At 36.3% G+C, this 16,167-nt stretch overlaps 1 protein-coding gene across 2 annotated transcripts in view; it reads left to right on the top strand.

The window, feature by feature from the left end:
* PPP3CA (protein phosphatase 3 catalytic subunit alpha) overlaps positions 1–16,167 on the top strand; it is a 323,930-nt gene that overhangs the window by 28,927 nt on the left and 278,836 nt on the right. The gene's annotated exons all lie outside the window — the stretch shown is intronic.

Here is a 16,167-nt window from a genome sequence, read left to right as displayed (position 1 = left end):
TTATTGATGCACCTTTCAGATTTGATTCCTTATCCACATCTGTATTTTCTCCCGTTATTTGTTCATGACCTTGGAATATTAGAAGTTTTAGAAGATAGTGACCACTTGAAGTCTGTGGCACTCCTATTGGTAAAACTTGTCATCTAATCCAGTGCCCTGTATTCTAACCCTGGAAAAGATCACCATTTATAAAACAAATCTCACTTGATTTTTTTCTCATTGACTTAGTGGTTCTTTATAATGCAAATGTTGAAAATAAGTTGCAAAAATGTAAAATCACATTTATTCAGTGGATTGCCTATGATGAGATGAATCCAGTGGGGTAATGTATTTTACCTAAGAAATGACATTGGGTCTGTCATTCTCAATTATCTCTGATCTGCTTAAAGATGTTGATAATGTTACCGGTATATCAGAGATTATATGTAACTTTCTATGATAGTTTCATCTGCTGCTGCTGCTGCTAAGTCGCTTCAGTCGTGTCTGACTCTGTGCGACCCCATTGATGGCAGCCCACCAGGCTCCTCCATCCCTGGGATTCTCCAGGCAAGAACACTGGAGTGGGTTGCCATTTCCTTCTCCAATGCATGAAAGTGAAAAGTGAAAGTGAAGTCGCTCAGTCGTGTCCGACTCTTAGCGACCCCATGGACTGCAGCCTACCAGGCTCCTCCGTCCATGGGATTTTCCAGGCAAGAGTACTGGAGTGGGGTGTCATTGATAGTTTCATCTAGTTGCCTTCAAATATCCATTCTAACCTTCCATTTTAGTAATAATAAAACTCTGCTTTTTTAGCTGAGCACCTTGCTATCCTATCCAGTCAGAAAACCTACATTCCTTAACTTTCTTTGCAGCCAAGTGTGTGCATGTGACTAGTTCTATTTATTGGGAAAAAGTTGAAGTACTGAGTGTTACTTTGAGACACATCCTTAAAAAGGAAGACTAACACATTTCTTTTCCTGATTCCTTCATTCTGCTTCCTGGAATACAGATGTGATAGCTGCAGCTCTGACAGCCATTTTGGATCATGAGGATAAAAACCACACTCTAGCGAGTATGGAGTAGTCAGCTGAAAGGAGTATGAGTCTTTGATGATTTTGTGGGATTGTCATACTAAATCTGGATTGCCTACCTTGATTTATTTTCCATGAGAGGGAATTAAACTCCTATCTTATTTAAGTCAGTGTTAATTTTGGGTTTGTTGTATGTAGCTGAATCAATTCTAGCAGATATAATTCCCTTCAAGTACAAAAAGACTAGTGAATAGGATCTTTCTTGGATGCTTAATTGACTTTATTCTCATGGACATATTTCTGCATCCTGAATGAGAAACTGATTCCCATGTATAAATGTCAGTGAACAATGGGAAGCAGCAAAGTATGTACAGGAAGAAGAATGTGAACTTGACTTCAAATCCTACTGATTATATGTAAGTTATTTAACCCCATTGAATCTCGGTTTTCTTTTCTGTAAAACTAGGATTGTATTGTTGTCCAGGGTTCTTTTTGAATAAAATATAAACGCTTGACTCAAAGTGTAGCACACGGTGGATTCAGAATTTACATTTGTGTCTTCATGTTTTTCCTTTATATTATGGGATCCGAGTCCAGTCAAATGGTATTTTACTCTAATGGTGGAGAGGGAATAAAGCCAGAAAATGGCAACATGTTAAAGCTATTGGCAGAAAAAAAAAAGTTATGAAACTTATGCCAGATAGGAGATAGGAGGACCTTCATCAAAGGGCAGTCATAGAAGGATACAGGCAAAAAGTGATTATAAAAATTCTGTGCGATCTAAAATGAAAATTGGAATTTCAGGACCTAATATTTATGTTTTAAGGCTAGTTTCAGGGCTTTGTACACAGAGAATAGACAGTTAGTGATGTAAGTTAAACTTTCTATAAGTAGGACTGTGACACCTAAATGAGAAATCAAATTAAGAGCTATTTGTTTCTAATTATTTTTTGAAAAAATATGAATAAGATACATTATGCTACCGCAGAACATCTTTTATCAAAGAGGAGAGTAAGTAATGTTTCTTGTAATGAAGGAAGATGGCCATTCAGATAACTCAAAGAAACAGAATGGAGGAATTTTTGATTTTTACTTTAGTCTCCTCTCTCTAGTTCACATAAAAAATATAGAAAGTAGGGATTACTTTTATTCTCTTAAAAATATATCAAGTTAGATATTTTTCATTAATTTATTTAAGGTGATAAATGGCAAGATAATGCCATTATTTGTAGCTTTCACAACAAGCACCTTAAGGATTACTATTTTGAAAATTGACTCTTTTGTTAACTTGGTAGGTTACATCTCCTTAATTAAAATATGATAAATTAGAAGCCTAACTCCAGAACTTATTCTTTAAAATCAACATATGTTGAAATACCTATAGTAATGTTGCCAGTACAAGTGTTGGATAGTGTGGTACAAACATATTTTTACACATATCTGATTTCCTTCAGTTTCTGGATTGTCTCCCAGTTTTAAATGTAGGGTAGGTGATGAAATCACTGGGCATTAAATGCACTTAAATGTTGCACATGCATTCTATTTTGTGTCACAATTACTTGAGAGCCTCTGCTTACTCTTTCCTGTTGTACAGTAAGGACTGTGTTCTCCTAGTGTTTCTCCCTTAAGGGAAATGCTCCTTAGAATAAAGAGCTTTGGGGACCATTTCCCCCATTGTTCATGTGTTTGTTAATCAGCTGGGATTCACATTTGATTATGCCAACACTCATTTTCACAGACATTTAGAAGTTAAGTTTTAAATAATCCAAACAAGGTGTATATTAAATTCCTTTTTTAATGTAAAATTCTGTTCATTTATAATATACCAAAAACCCAGGGTAGCCATTTGTGTATAATAAATCATGCCTGCTTCTAGGAATTTTTAAAGTATGTTTAATGAGAATCCTGAGTACACAGCTGTGCTGTCTAAATTGCCTTAGACTCTGAAAGCATTTTAGATGGAAGTTGCTACCAGCATGGAGTGCTGATCTCTATACAGACTGCTAAAGAGGGTGGTTCAGAAAGGTAAAGCTGGAATGTTTTCTTGCAACTCAGAGCATTAACTATACAAATTAAGAGAAAACTGTAAAAAATCTTCATGTCTACCATGTTTGGAGATATCAGCTAGACAAATAAGAACACTAATTTGAACCTTCAAGAAAATGACCCTTCATTTTATGATAATACATCTTAGAAAAGAAGGTGACTCTTTTCTAAGATGTCAGAACCTCAATGGTATGGCCTAGAGATTAATTCCACATATAAGATTCTGTTAGGACTCATAATATCCTGGTATATTTGTCTTATATTTTGGTTTACATTTCTAAAGCACTTTTTTATGCTCACTTGTGTTTTGATTGTCTTATAAATTCTGTTTGCAATTTACCCCTATATCACTAATCTATACACTTTCTTTTTCAAATTATAGTTAATTACTTGAAATTTCTTCAGAAAATGATTATATATTTTTTCAAAGAACATTTTACTAAAGGAGGAGCTATTTTAACTATTTTGTTTTACACATGATCTTTGAACATTAATAAAGTGAATGGCCAGTCATCCAATCCAACAGCTAAAAATCATTCATGAATGTTCTGTAAGAATGTAAAAATATGATTCTAAATATTTTATTTCATACATTTGTATTTTCTTGTTAGATAAAATTTTTTCTCCAAGGTTCTTTTAACTATTCACAAAATAGTATTTGATAAATTCTACCTTCTTTGGTATGTCTCTTCACATAATTAAAATTATGGTTAATATACTTACAATGAAAATGAAGTTGAATTTGTTGTAAAGATCCATGTTATATAATTGCAGTATTTTGCTTCACACAATAAGTATGCTACATATGCATATCTTCTTTATCAAGTTTTTAGTTCAAGAGAATATAGTTTAAATCAAAAGTATGTGTAATCATTACATATTTTTCTTATTCACTTCTGATTGTCTTTTTCAACTGCTTATAGATTAGATGAGGTATTGGTGTGAGCCACCCAGAACAGCATTTGACAAAGAGTAATCCATGGACGGAGGAGCCTGGTAGGCTGTAGTCCATGGGGTCGCTAAGAGTTGGACACGACTAAGCGACTTCACTTTCAGTTTTCACTTTCATGCATTGGAGAAGGAAATGGCAACCCACTCCAGTGTTCTTGCCTGGAGAATCCCAGGGACGGGGGAGCCTGGTGGGCTGCTGTCTATGGGGTCGCACAGAGTCAGACACGACTGAAGTGACTTAGCAGCAGCAGCAGCAGGCATTCATTAAATGTCAACTAGTCTTATAATTTTGATATTTAAATGTATATTATGATATATAGCAGTGGATGGTAGAGGATTGAGTCTGGAAAACTTATGAATGGATTTTATGCATATCTCCATACCTACTTTGAGTGGAAAGAGATAAATTTAAGAAGAAATAATACATTTGCTGTCTAACACAAGGTGTGAATGCACATGTTTCTTCAGAACATGAGCCTTGCTAACAGAAAAATGGCAGCATTATTCTGAAAGATGGTACACCAGGATTTAGTGCTGTTTTATAGTATAGTAATGGAGCAAGAGTTGGGGACCAGAACACCTAATAAATAGCTGCATGGCTTCAGGTAACATAGTCAATTTTTTAATATTTTCAAATTCTTCATTAGATAAATAGGAGTAATACCACTAAACTGATAGAACTGGTTGTAAAGAGCAAATGAAATAACATGTGTAAAGAATAAGGCACAATACCTTGTCACACACTAGGCTTTTAACAAATTTTAATTCTCTTTCTACTAGGACAGAGAAGAGAAGAATGGCAGGAAGATGCTAGAAGTAGAAAAACAAAATTGAACACGGGGCACTGTGTTTGCATAATTTTTAAAAAAATGTACACTTAATTCCTAGAATTTTAGCTATACTTGAGTTCACTGGCAAGTAAATCCTAAAATGATGGATTATCTATTTCACTGCTATGATTTATTTAATGTGAATGAGAATTGACTCTAATTCTTGATCTTTAAATTAGTCTCTTTTTATTAAGCTTAATTTTTGTGTGATTTTATTCTTTGCTTAAATGAAAAGATTTTGATATTTTTCACTGTTCCATTTAGTATTAACTGAATTTTCTGCCCATGCCTTAGGATGATGAATTTCTAGTAATCTGCTATTTCATCTCAAATATATTAATATAAATGTATCTTGGCAATGAAATCTATTATTTCTATTTAATGTGAAGAAGACCCTTGACTCAGGATCTTATGCATGCATTCTACAGAATTTTGTCATGGATTTAATGTATTATTCCATCATTTTTTTTTTTCTGAATTGAAGTAAATAATATTAATTTATAAAATCAAACAAATTCCTTCTTTCTTTTGAAATGAAGTTTCTGTAGTTTACCTGCATTATTATTCTTGCAGGACAAGTATCACTCTCTTTGAAATAGTTTGAGAGCTTGTGTGATTCCATTATTCCTGTTAACCAAGTTAAAATAGAGCTTAATAATCATTATTATTGGCTACTGAGAATTCATTTTTTTTTTTAATTAAGCCTTATTTTTGTAGCATTATGTTAATTGTGAGAAACTTAAAAAACCTTGGCAATGAAAAACAAAATAACAAAGTAGTGTACGGAAAATCAGGAAGTCAGTCATGGAAAGCTGTTCCTTGTGGAAGTTGCTTGGTCATGTCCAACTCTTCGCGACCCCTTGGACTTTACAGTCTGTGCAATTCAGGCCAGAATACTGGCGTGTGTCTCCTTTCCCTTCTCCAGGGGATCTTCCCAACCCAGGGATTGAACCCACGTCTCCCGCATTGCAGGCGGATTCTTTACCAGCTGAGCCACAACAAACACAAATACAATTATTAGTAATACTTCAATTGAAAAAAGTATAATTGATATATTTTAGTTAAACTTTAGTAGATGTTAGGTAATTTCAAAATTTGTTAAGTTTTTGTAATTGAACTTAAATCTTTATGTGTTAATCTTTTCATATTGAATGTGGGATATAGAATTAGAATCTTTGGGTTTGTTGAATTATTAGGATAAGTTGACAAATACATGTTTTCTTTTAAAATAGAGTAATATGTACCATTTAAAAAGTGTTTTTTTCTTTTTAGATTGGTGTGAGAATATTCTGCAGCAATACTCGATTGTATTATGTAGTTGAGATAGGCTCTCGTTTGATTGATTCTGACTACCACGTATTCTTGTGTAGACTGTAAAGAGAATCAATCAACAGAATAATGTCTGTTCCTATGCGGTATGCCTAGATTTCTATTTAAAAGGTACACAACTGGAATTTTCTCATGGCCCAACCTGAGAGATAATGTACTTTTTCTTTTAGCAGCTTTATTTTGTTTTGGCAGGGCCCTGTTTCTTTCTTTGTAATTAGTGTTTCAGAAAGTTTTTTCTGAGCCCTAGAGCAGGAAGAAGCTTAAGGGACTGTCACGTGTATCTGCCCTCACCCCATGCATGTATAGACACACAAACGCACACACACATTTTGCCTTTGGGTTTCAAGTGTTTATATGACACCCACATCACAACAGAACTACTGCAGAGCCTGGCTCTCCCCACTTCAGAAGGATTATGTTTCTTCTGTTCTATTATTTATGGATTATTGTCAAGTAGAAAGCTTTGTCATTTTATAATATCCCCAGGAATAAAGCCCCTTACAATGGGAAGACACAGGAAGTACCAAGATAACACCTGATGCACAGTATCCTTTTTTTTTTTCCCTTTCGGTTCCCTTCCTTTTATAAATCATAGGTGACAAAGGTCTTGCTCTCAAAGTACAGAAAGGGAATGGCAGAGGAAGATGGGGCTGAGAGAGCTCTTTATATTAAAACCCTGGATTCCCTTTTCTGGGATTATCTTTTTTTCACTAATATAAAACTTTTCATCTCATGTGTATATGTGTATATAGTTTCACATCATGGAAAGTATACTTTAATTGAATAATCAAGTGTTTTGTAAATATTAAATTAATTTTTGACTTAAATTTTGTATAAAAAGTCATTGTGAAAAATGTATATGCCAGGTGTGGTAATAACAAAAATACGAGTATATTGCATATATTGTGCAGTGGTAATAACACAAACTATTAGGCTTTTGTAGAGTAGTTTCTCGTTTCCATCCTTAAAGTCTAGGATTACTTTGTCTCTGATATAGTCATCTTGGAAGAAGGTAATTTTAAAATTTCCATTTGCATAGCATGAAGAATTTCAAATGTGAAAAGTATATGAAAATCTGGATCAATTGTTTTTAATTTCACATTCTAGGCGAGCTCTTCAATGTGTGAATCTTTAAGGCCCCAAAGAGGACTGCTTGTTATATGTGGACATGAGTCATTACAAGACGTGTTTGTTGTTTGGGACACACCCAATAGATGAAAAGGCTAAAAAATGTGTAAGATGTAATTAGGAAATTCTCTCTTGATTACTCAGTTGCCATTGTGCTTTCTTTATCATGAATTATTTGGGGATAGACAGATTCAGTAGATTCATGGTAAGAATTCCTATTGTGAAATGGCAGTGTGTGTCTTTTGCTGAAAACTGACTCAGCATAGAATGGGAGTCCACATAAAATTGTTAACGAAAAGTATATCCTTTAAAAAAGCAGTGAATACTTTTAGCTATAGCCTCACTGGTTACTTTGGTTTGTGAAAAAGCACTGAACACAGTATTTTCTCTGAAGGAAGGCTCCACATACCAAGCACCTAGGGCCCAGCTGTCGGCCACAAGACACAACTGGCCGGTTTAGAAATGTCAGAGAAAAGAGAAAATCCCAACCAGAAAATGTCATGTGGTTGACCATGTTTTAACCTTTTAAGTACTAGACCAGTTGTAACTACATTTTATCATCAAGAGAGTAACCATTTGTCACATAACTGGGACAAGTCATTTGTTAGGAGAGAACTTTTTCAGGGAGTAAGTTTCTCCATCTGCAGACTTTCAGTTCAGTTCAGTTCAGTCACTCACTCGTGCCCGACTCTTTGCGACACCATGAATCGCAGCACTCCAGGCCTGCCTGTCCATTACCAGCTCCTGGAGTTCACTCAGACTCACGTCCATCGAGTCAGTGATGCCATCCAGCCATCTCATCCTCTGTTGTCCCCTTCTCCTCCTGCCCCCAATCCCTCCCAGCATCAGAGTCTTTTCCAATGAGTCAACTCTTTGCATGAGGTGGCCAAAGTACTGGAGTTTCAGCTTTAGCATCATTCCTTCCAAAGAAATCCCAGGGCTGATCTTCTTCAGAATGGACTGGTTGGATCTCCTTGCAGTCCAAGGGACTCTCAAGAATTCAGCAAACTTTAGAATGCAGACTAAAGAACGCAGACTTTAGAATTCGGCAAAGGAAGGTTCATTTTCAGCTGAGAAGTCAGCTAACCGTGGTCACCTATCTGGTTTCCTAGGTTTGTGCTGCCAAACTACATTCTCAGAATTGTTTTGCAGTGTTAAAAGCTCCCAAACACTAAAAATATGGCAGTTATTCATCCTCATCTCAGTGTCCTCTCTTCAAGTTCTCTTGGACCAGGAGAAGTGAGGCTGTAACGACAGCCTTGACTGGGGCAAAAGTGTACAGGGTGGAGTTCTAGCCTCAGACATTCTTGTTTTCCATGGAATGTGGGGTCCTTTGTGTAAGGACACTGTCCCAGTCAAGTCTGGTGTTCTTTGATTTCAAATGAAAGGGAAGTGCTATCTTTTAATTCGACTTCAGATTCCTTGAATGTATACCATGATTTAAGATTAGTGTGTTTTGCTGGGAAACATGATATGCATTTTGGTAGAGCTGTTATACCTACAGTGCCAGCCTCCAGCTTAGGTACTTAAGAGAAGAGAAGAGGTGATGCATCCATGGAGACTATCAACAGGTGCTTGGGGCTCAGAAGTCTTCCTGGAAGAGAAAGAGCTCTGTCCTTGACTCATATACCTGGTCTTGCTTGGAAACCTTGCAACTCACTGTTTTTTTCTATCTGTGCCATAATTCTCACATAGGCTTCAGCAATATGTGAACCGTGAACTTCCAGATGTTCAAGCTGGTTTTAGAAAAGGCAGAGGAACCAGAGATCAAATTGCCAACATCTGCTGGATCATTGAAAAAGCAAGAGAGTTCCAGAAAAACATCTATTTCTGCTTTATTGACTATGCCCACACCTTTGACTGTGTGGATCACATTAAACTGTGGAAAATTCTGAAAGAGATGGAAATACCAGACCACCTGACCTGCCTCTTGAGAAACCTGTATGCAGGTCAGGAAGCAACAGTTAGAACTGGACATGGAACAACAGACTGGTTCCAAATAGGAAAAGGAGTACAACAAGGCTGTATATTGTCACCCTGCTTATTTAACTTATATGCAGAGTACATCATGAGAAATGCTGGGCTGGAAGAAGCACAAGCTGGAATTAAGATTGCCAGGAGAAATATTAGTAGCCTTAGATATGCAGATGACACCACCCTTATGGCAGAAAGTGAAGAGGAACTAAAAAGCGTCTTGATGAAAGTGAAAGTGGAGAGTGAAAAAGTTGACTTAAAGCTCAACATTCAGAAAACTAAGATCATGGCATCCGGTCCCATCACTTCATGGGAAATAGATGGGGAAACAGTGGAAACAGTGTCAGACTTTATTTTTTTGGGCTCCAAAATCACTGCAGATGGTGACTGCAGCCATGAAATCAAAAGACGCTTACTCCTTGGAAGGAAAGTTATGACCAACCTAGATAGCGTATTGAAAAGCAGAGACATTACTCTGCCAACAAAGGTCCATTTAGTCAAGGCTATGGTTTTTCCGGTAGTCATGTATGGATGTGAGAGTTGGACTGTGAAGAAAGCTGAGCACTGAAGAATTGATGCTTTTGAACTGTGGTGTTGGAGAAGACTCTTGAGAGTCCCTTGGACTGCAAGGAGATCCAACCAGTGCATTCTAAAGGAAATCAGTCCTGGGTGTTCTTTGGAAGGACTGATGCTGAAGCTGAAGCTGAAGCTCCAATACTTTGGCCATCTCATGCAAAGAGTTGACTCATTGGAAAAGACTGATGCTGGGAGGGATTGGGGGCAGGAGGAGAAGGGGATGACAGAGGATGAAATGGCTGGATGGCATCACCGACTTGATGGACATGAGTTTGGGTGAACTCTGGGAGTTGGTGATGGACATGGAGGCCTGTTGTGCTGCAATTCATGGGGTCGCAAAGAGTTGGACAGTTAAGCGACTGAACTGAACTGAAACCAAATGAAACAGAGAGAAATGAGAGGACATTTTCACAAAACAAGCAATCTATATGAAATAAGGGAGTTGGATATGGTCCTTAAGTCAATAATTCTGTAATGCCTGATGTGTCAACTTCAGAATTAGTGTAGGAAAAAAGTGAATGAAATCTGTAGCTTTGCTACTACTGAGTATTTTTTCCTTTTGGATCAGAATACGAGATTTTTTGTCTTCATTTATTTTTCTGAGAAGTGAGTATGGTAGTGGGTGTTGGTTGTTCAGTTGCTAAGTTGTGTCTGACTCTTTGCGATCCCATGATCGCATGCCAGCTTTCCCTATATACAGCCCATATTCCTTTACTTTTTGTGTAGCTCACACATCAGTTATTACTGTTGCTTTCTTACTGGAAATTTTCTTTCACCCTCACTTTGGCTTTACCTCCAAATGCCGCCTTCTGTTGGCTGAAATCTAGCACTGTAATTTGTGGCTTTCCGGAGAGGGAACCTCCATGGTCAGGTGGAGAAAGCAGGCTGCATTCCAAACTGGGAGTGAGTGGTATATGTTCCAAACAGAGCTCTGATTCTGGAGTGAGTTGGGGATTGGCGGAGGTGGGGAGTTGGCTACTAATTCAAGCCTCACCTGAGGCAGTATTTTTGAAACAGAAAAGTACCCTCTCTAATTAGCTCCCCCACTATGCAATTAGATTAATGATAGCCAACCAATATAGAAACCTCTTCCAGAATAAGCTAACCAAAGGAAAGATCTTCCAAGGACATGACAAAGCACTAATTTTCCTGCATGAAAGAATTTGTAGCTTTACTTCTTATATTAGTGGTGGCCAGCCTCATCCCCTTATGATGCTAAAGTGCATTCTTCTTTTTGGGAGGCAGAGTTAAAATGTCTTTCTCCTGAATATGACTCTTTATGGGGGAAAAAAAATCTCTTACTTAAGCATATCATCCAAGTAAATCCTGCTTGCAAAACACTGTGTGAAGCTTTGAAATGAACTAGTGTAATTGGTAATAGAGTTCTCAGGTGCTGGAAATGGATGTATTTCCATCATTTCAGATACACTGAATATGTGATCATTTTTGTGAATCAGGAAATACTCTTAGAAAACTATTTAGTTGTTAGGCTAGGTATATTTCAGTGATAACGCAGTGTATGTTATTAAAATACTTTTTATACTCTTAGATGCTAGAAAATGATATGTATAGAAGTTAAAAGCTTTATCATCGATTTTTTTCCCTAAACTCTTTCCTCAACTCCAAAAAAGCCTTTGACAACTGTTTACTGCTTTTGAAGTAGGAAGACTGTGATGAATGATTTCATTCTGAATGTGCACTCAAATAGAAAGTTTTGATATTACTGATCTTATTTTATCCTATTCAAAGAATATGGTTACCTTTTACTTTTTATATAAAAAAGGGATGATCGTTATTGTTTTCCCTTCACACTTGTACTCTGAAAGAAGTGTCATCTAGGCTTTCTCATCAGTTAGCTTAGCCCTAAATTAAATCGTGGAAACAGGTCATTATGATTCACATTTTAAATATTTGTCGGTTTTCTAGAAAACTTCAATTATGATTAAAAATGACCGTTTAATTTCATTTTAACATCTTTTTCGGAAGTGTGAAACACATTTCTGTAAATGGGTTTCCATGAGTCAAGGGTTCGGACTGTTGTACTTCCCAAGTTATGCAGAAAGTATTCTTTATTTCCTTTGATCACTTCTTAAAAATGTGACTAAAAAGTAGTAGAGGATGACAGAAAGAGTAACACCTTTCCTGGTCTCAAATAGTTCCGTTTTCAAAGATTTACAGTTCACATGAGCAGAAGTTACTAACAAAGCAGTTAAGCTGTTTGAAAACCAAGCAGCTTTTCTTGCTGGATGCAGTGAAACCTTTTCGAGCCATTCCAAACCACTGGGATCATTTGCTCTGATTTCAGATAAGCAAAATAAAATAAACAGACTCTTGCCCATGTGGGAACTGGTTCTGCAGACTCTTGTTCTGACTCTTCAAAGCCTGAATATCTCCCCAGTATCTTTGAATGAGTTTCATTGTTTATTTATTGTGCTTTTCACAAGTGCTTGTAACTTCATCCTTGTTTTACTAATAGCTTTCTTCTAAAGTGGATTGACATTTCAGTTAGTTTTCAAAGGCCTCAATGCTTTTCCTTAAATTGGGCCTTACTTGCTGATGGGCCTGTTTAGACTGTCTCATATAAATTGTAGCATATCAAAATAAGGAGCATTTATTAGAGATTTGTGAATTTGTTTTGTTATTATTAAAAATGTAGGGTTAAAAAATTTTTTTTATTAGAATTCTTTAATTACTCATGTAGGTAAATTAAATAAATGGATATCAAGTTTAGAACCTATGGAAGTTGTGGATTTTATGTTAAAACCTACTGGATACAGCAGAAATTAACACAACATTGTAAATCTTATATATTTCAATAAAAATTAACTTATTGGATATGTGAAGATAAGTTTTCATTCATTTTTAAATACAAAACTGTCTAAAATCTTAACATGAAGAATTTAGAAGATTGATCAGTGACTTCCTTAATCTGGATGTGCAAGCTTTAAACTCCACACAACATTCTGTGTTTGATTCTTGCTACAATAACTTTAAAAAACATAAATTAAAACTTTTTCACCTGTAGAAATGATTACAGTAGTTGCCTTATACCAAGAATGAAAACTTACCAACGACAGGGCAGTACTAGCACAGAAAGGAGCATCATCAGGCAAAATTCAGAAACATGTTCTAGTACACAGTGAAAGTTACTAAATGATAAAAATTCAATTAAATAGAAAAAGCATGGATTATTCAAAAAATCATATAGTATAGCATACGGGCTTGTTCAATATCGTACACAAAAATAGATTCTAAATATATGAACAACATAAGATTAAAAGCAATCTAAATAAAAATGTTAAGAGAAAACATAGGAGAATATTAGTAAAATATCCTGATGAAAGTGGTCTTTGGAAGCTTGCTATAAAACTTTGATCTATAAAGGAAATACTGAAAAAAGTAAAAATTCTCACTTGCAAAAGATACCATAAACAAAGGCAGAAAAAAGTTTGCAGAAAATGTGGTAGAAAATTTATGTAATTATGTAAAGGGTTTTAGTTTGTCTCAGTGGTCCTGTCTTTCTAGGAATCCATTGTACAGAAAATACCAATACATATAATACATAAGGATAGAATACAAGGTTTATATTGTTAATAACCTATGTGTTGTTAATGTAAGTTAATTATATATGTTAATTTATATTGTATACATGATATATAAGTTAATTAAAATGTATTTTTATTAATTAAAAAAGCGGTGAAAACTTTTTGAGCCAAATATAGTTCATTCAGGCTATGGAATATTGTGCAGCTTTAAAAATAGATTTGTAGATATCTATACCCCACAAACTGGAATCAAGATTGCCGGGAGAAATACCAATAACCTCAGATATGGAGATGACACCACCCTTATGGCAGAAAATGAAGAGGAACTAAAAAGCCTCTTGATGAAAGTGAAAGAGGAGAGTGAAAAAGTTGGCTTAAAGCTCAGCATTCAGAAAACGAAGATCATGGCATCTGGTCCCATCACTTCATGGGAAATAGATGAGGAAACAGTGGAAATGGTGTCAGACGTTATCTTTTTGGGCTCCAAAATCACTGCAGATGGTGATTGCAGCTATGAAATTAAATGACGTTTACTCCTTGGAAGAAAAGTTATGACCAACCTAGATAGCATATTCAAAAGCAGAGACATTACTTTGCCAACAAAGGTCCATCTAGTCAAGGCTATGGTTTTTCCAGTGGTTGTGTATGGATGCGAGAGTTGGACTGTGAAGAAAGCTGAGCACCGAAGAATCTATGCTTTTGAACTGTGGTGTTGGAGAAGACTCCTGAGAGTCCCTTGGACTGCAAGGAGATCCAACCAGTGCATTCTAAAGGAGATCAGCCCTGGGTGTTCATTGGAAGGAATGATGCTAAAGCTGAAACTCCAGTACTTTGGCCACCTCATGCAAAGAGTTGACTCATTGGAAAAGATTCTGATGCTGGGAGGGATTGGAACAGGAGAAGGGGACAACAGCGGATGAGATGGCTGGATGGTATCACTGACTCGATGGACTTGAGTTTGAGTGAACTCCGGGAGATGGTGATGGACCATCTCCATGGTGATGGTGATGGTGATGGAGATGGTGTGCTGCGATTCATGAGGTTGCAAAGAGTCGGACATGACTGAGCGACTGAACTGGACTGAACTGATACCCTTGGGAAAATGTACACGGTATTTTTTAAGAGAACAAAATAAATTTCAGATACTTGTGTACATAGATACATGAGTTTGTATATCATATCATTTTTATTAATAAACAATTATCCATACAGTGCATACATTTTTATATTTTTATGTGTGGGCATGCGTGCTAAGTTGATTTAGTTGTGTCCAACTTTGCAACTTAGACTCCTCTGTCCAGGGGCTTCTCCAGGCAAGAATACTGGAGTGGGTTCTTAACCACTAGAGCCACCTGGGAAGCCCCTATTTTTGTGTACATATAATGAAAAGATGGAAATTTTCCTTGGGGTGAGTTAATGTGAGATTGTTGGCAAGCTGGAGGTAAAAAAAAAGTGAATACCCATTACATGTGTAATTTTCAAAGTACTGGTAAAATTTTTTAAACAGAAAATTTGACCATTTAACTTTAAGGAGATGTTAATTTTTAGCAAGTCAGAATTAAACATTTGATGAACAAATTATTACTGAATTCAGATGCTAGTAGACTGTATATTCTGCATTATACTTCTTATTTTGACATAGTCATGGGGCAGAGTAAAGCCCTTCTTCATTATGAAACATCTCTCTGGTATTTCTTAATAAAGAGATGAATTTTGAAGTGGGATACAGCTTTGAATGACACTTTGGCTTTATTTAATGGCCACTCCCAATTGTAAAGTGAGACATAACTTTGTCCCTAAACTTTGCACTTCGTTTATAACTCTGCCTTGGAGTGATTCAGGAGGCACTTATTGCATACTCCTAAATGACAGTGGCTGAGAGCCAGGAACTTTTGATTTGTCATGCTAGTCTCCGTCTTGCTGATATTTGGCCAAATGACTCTTCTGACTCTGAGACTCAATTTCTCCTTCTGTCAAAGGGGAATGATAATCTTGAGAATTAACTAGTGAGTACTTTTAGATTGTTTGGAGCGCTGTATAAGAGTGTATGGTAAGGACTGATTTAGACATGACTTGTGTTAATTATCTTTTTATTGGTGGATGCTATAATGAATTGTCATTACAGATCAAGTGTCATTTATTGCTTTGTGGTAGTATACTGATTTTGAAAAGTATTGTCCTTACCCCTGGGTTATATAATTCTATTGGAAGACCTTGATGCTGGGAAAAATTGAAGACAGGAGGAGAGGCGGATAACAGAGGATGAGATGGTTGGATGGCATCACTGACTCAATGGACATGAGTTTGAGCAAATTCCGGGAGATAGTGTAGGACAGGGAGCCTGGTGTGCTGCAGTCCACGAAGTCACAAAGAGTTGGACATGACCTAGCAACTGAACAACAAAGATCCTTATAACAATGTAATATTTCAGCAGATCTTCTCATAGTATTAGAGCCAGAACAGACCTTGAAAATGAGGCTGCAGATACATTTCAAAGATCAAACTGAAGTGAATTCCCCATCCATGGTTACAGAGCTGGGATTTCATTCCAGCAACGTGCTGAGTATTTCTGCCATAAGTGAATTAATAAATCATCTCTTTACTCTTGATATAGCGCTCTTTCTATGGCATTTATACATTTTACTTAATATTTCCCTATTTTCATACTTGGAATAAGTATTATTCAGAAGTCCAGGTAATCTCTACCAGTGAGATTAATTACTGTTTCAAAGCAAAGGTGTACCCTTTTAGAAGCTGGTAGTTTTGCTTTCATTTTTA

The sequence above is a fragment of the Bubalus kerabau genome, chromosome 7 (assembly GCF_029407905.1).
Source record: "Bubalus kerabau isolate K-KA32 ecotype Philippines breed swamp buffalo chromosome 7, PCC_UOA_SB_1v2, whole genome shotgun sequence".
Lineage (NCBI taxonomy): Eukaryota > Metazoa > Chordata > Mammalia > Artiodactyla > Bovidae > Bubalus > Bubalus kerabau.
The sequence above is the reverse complement of the archived record's forward strand: the minus strand, read 5'-3'. Positions and strand labels throughout refer to the sequence as shown.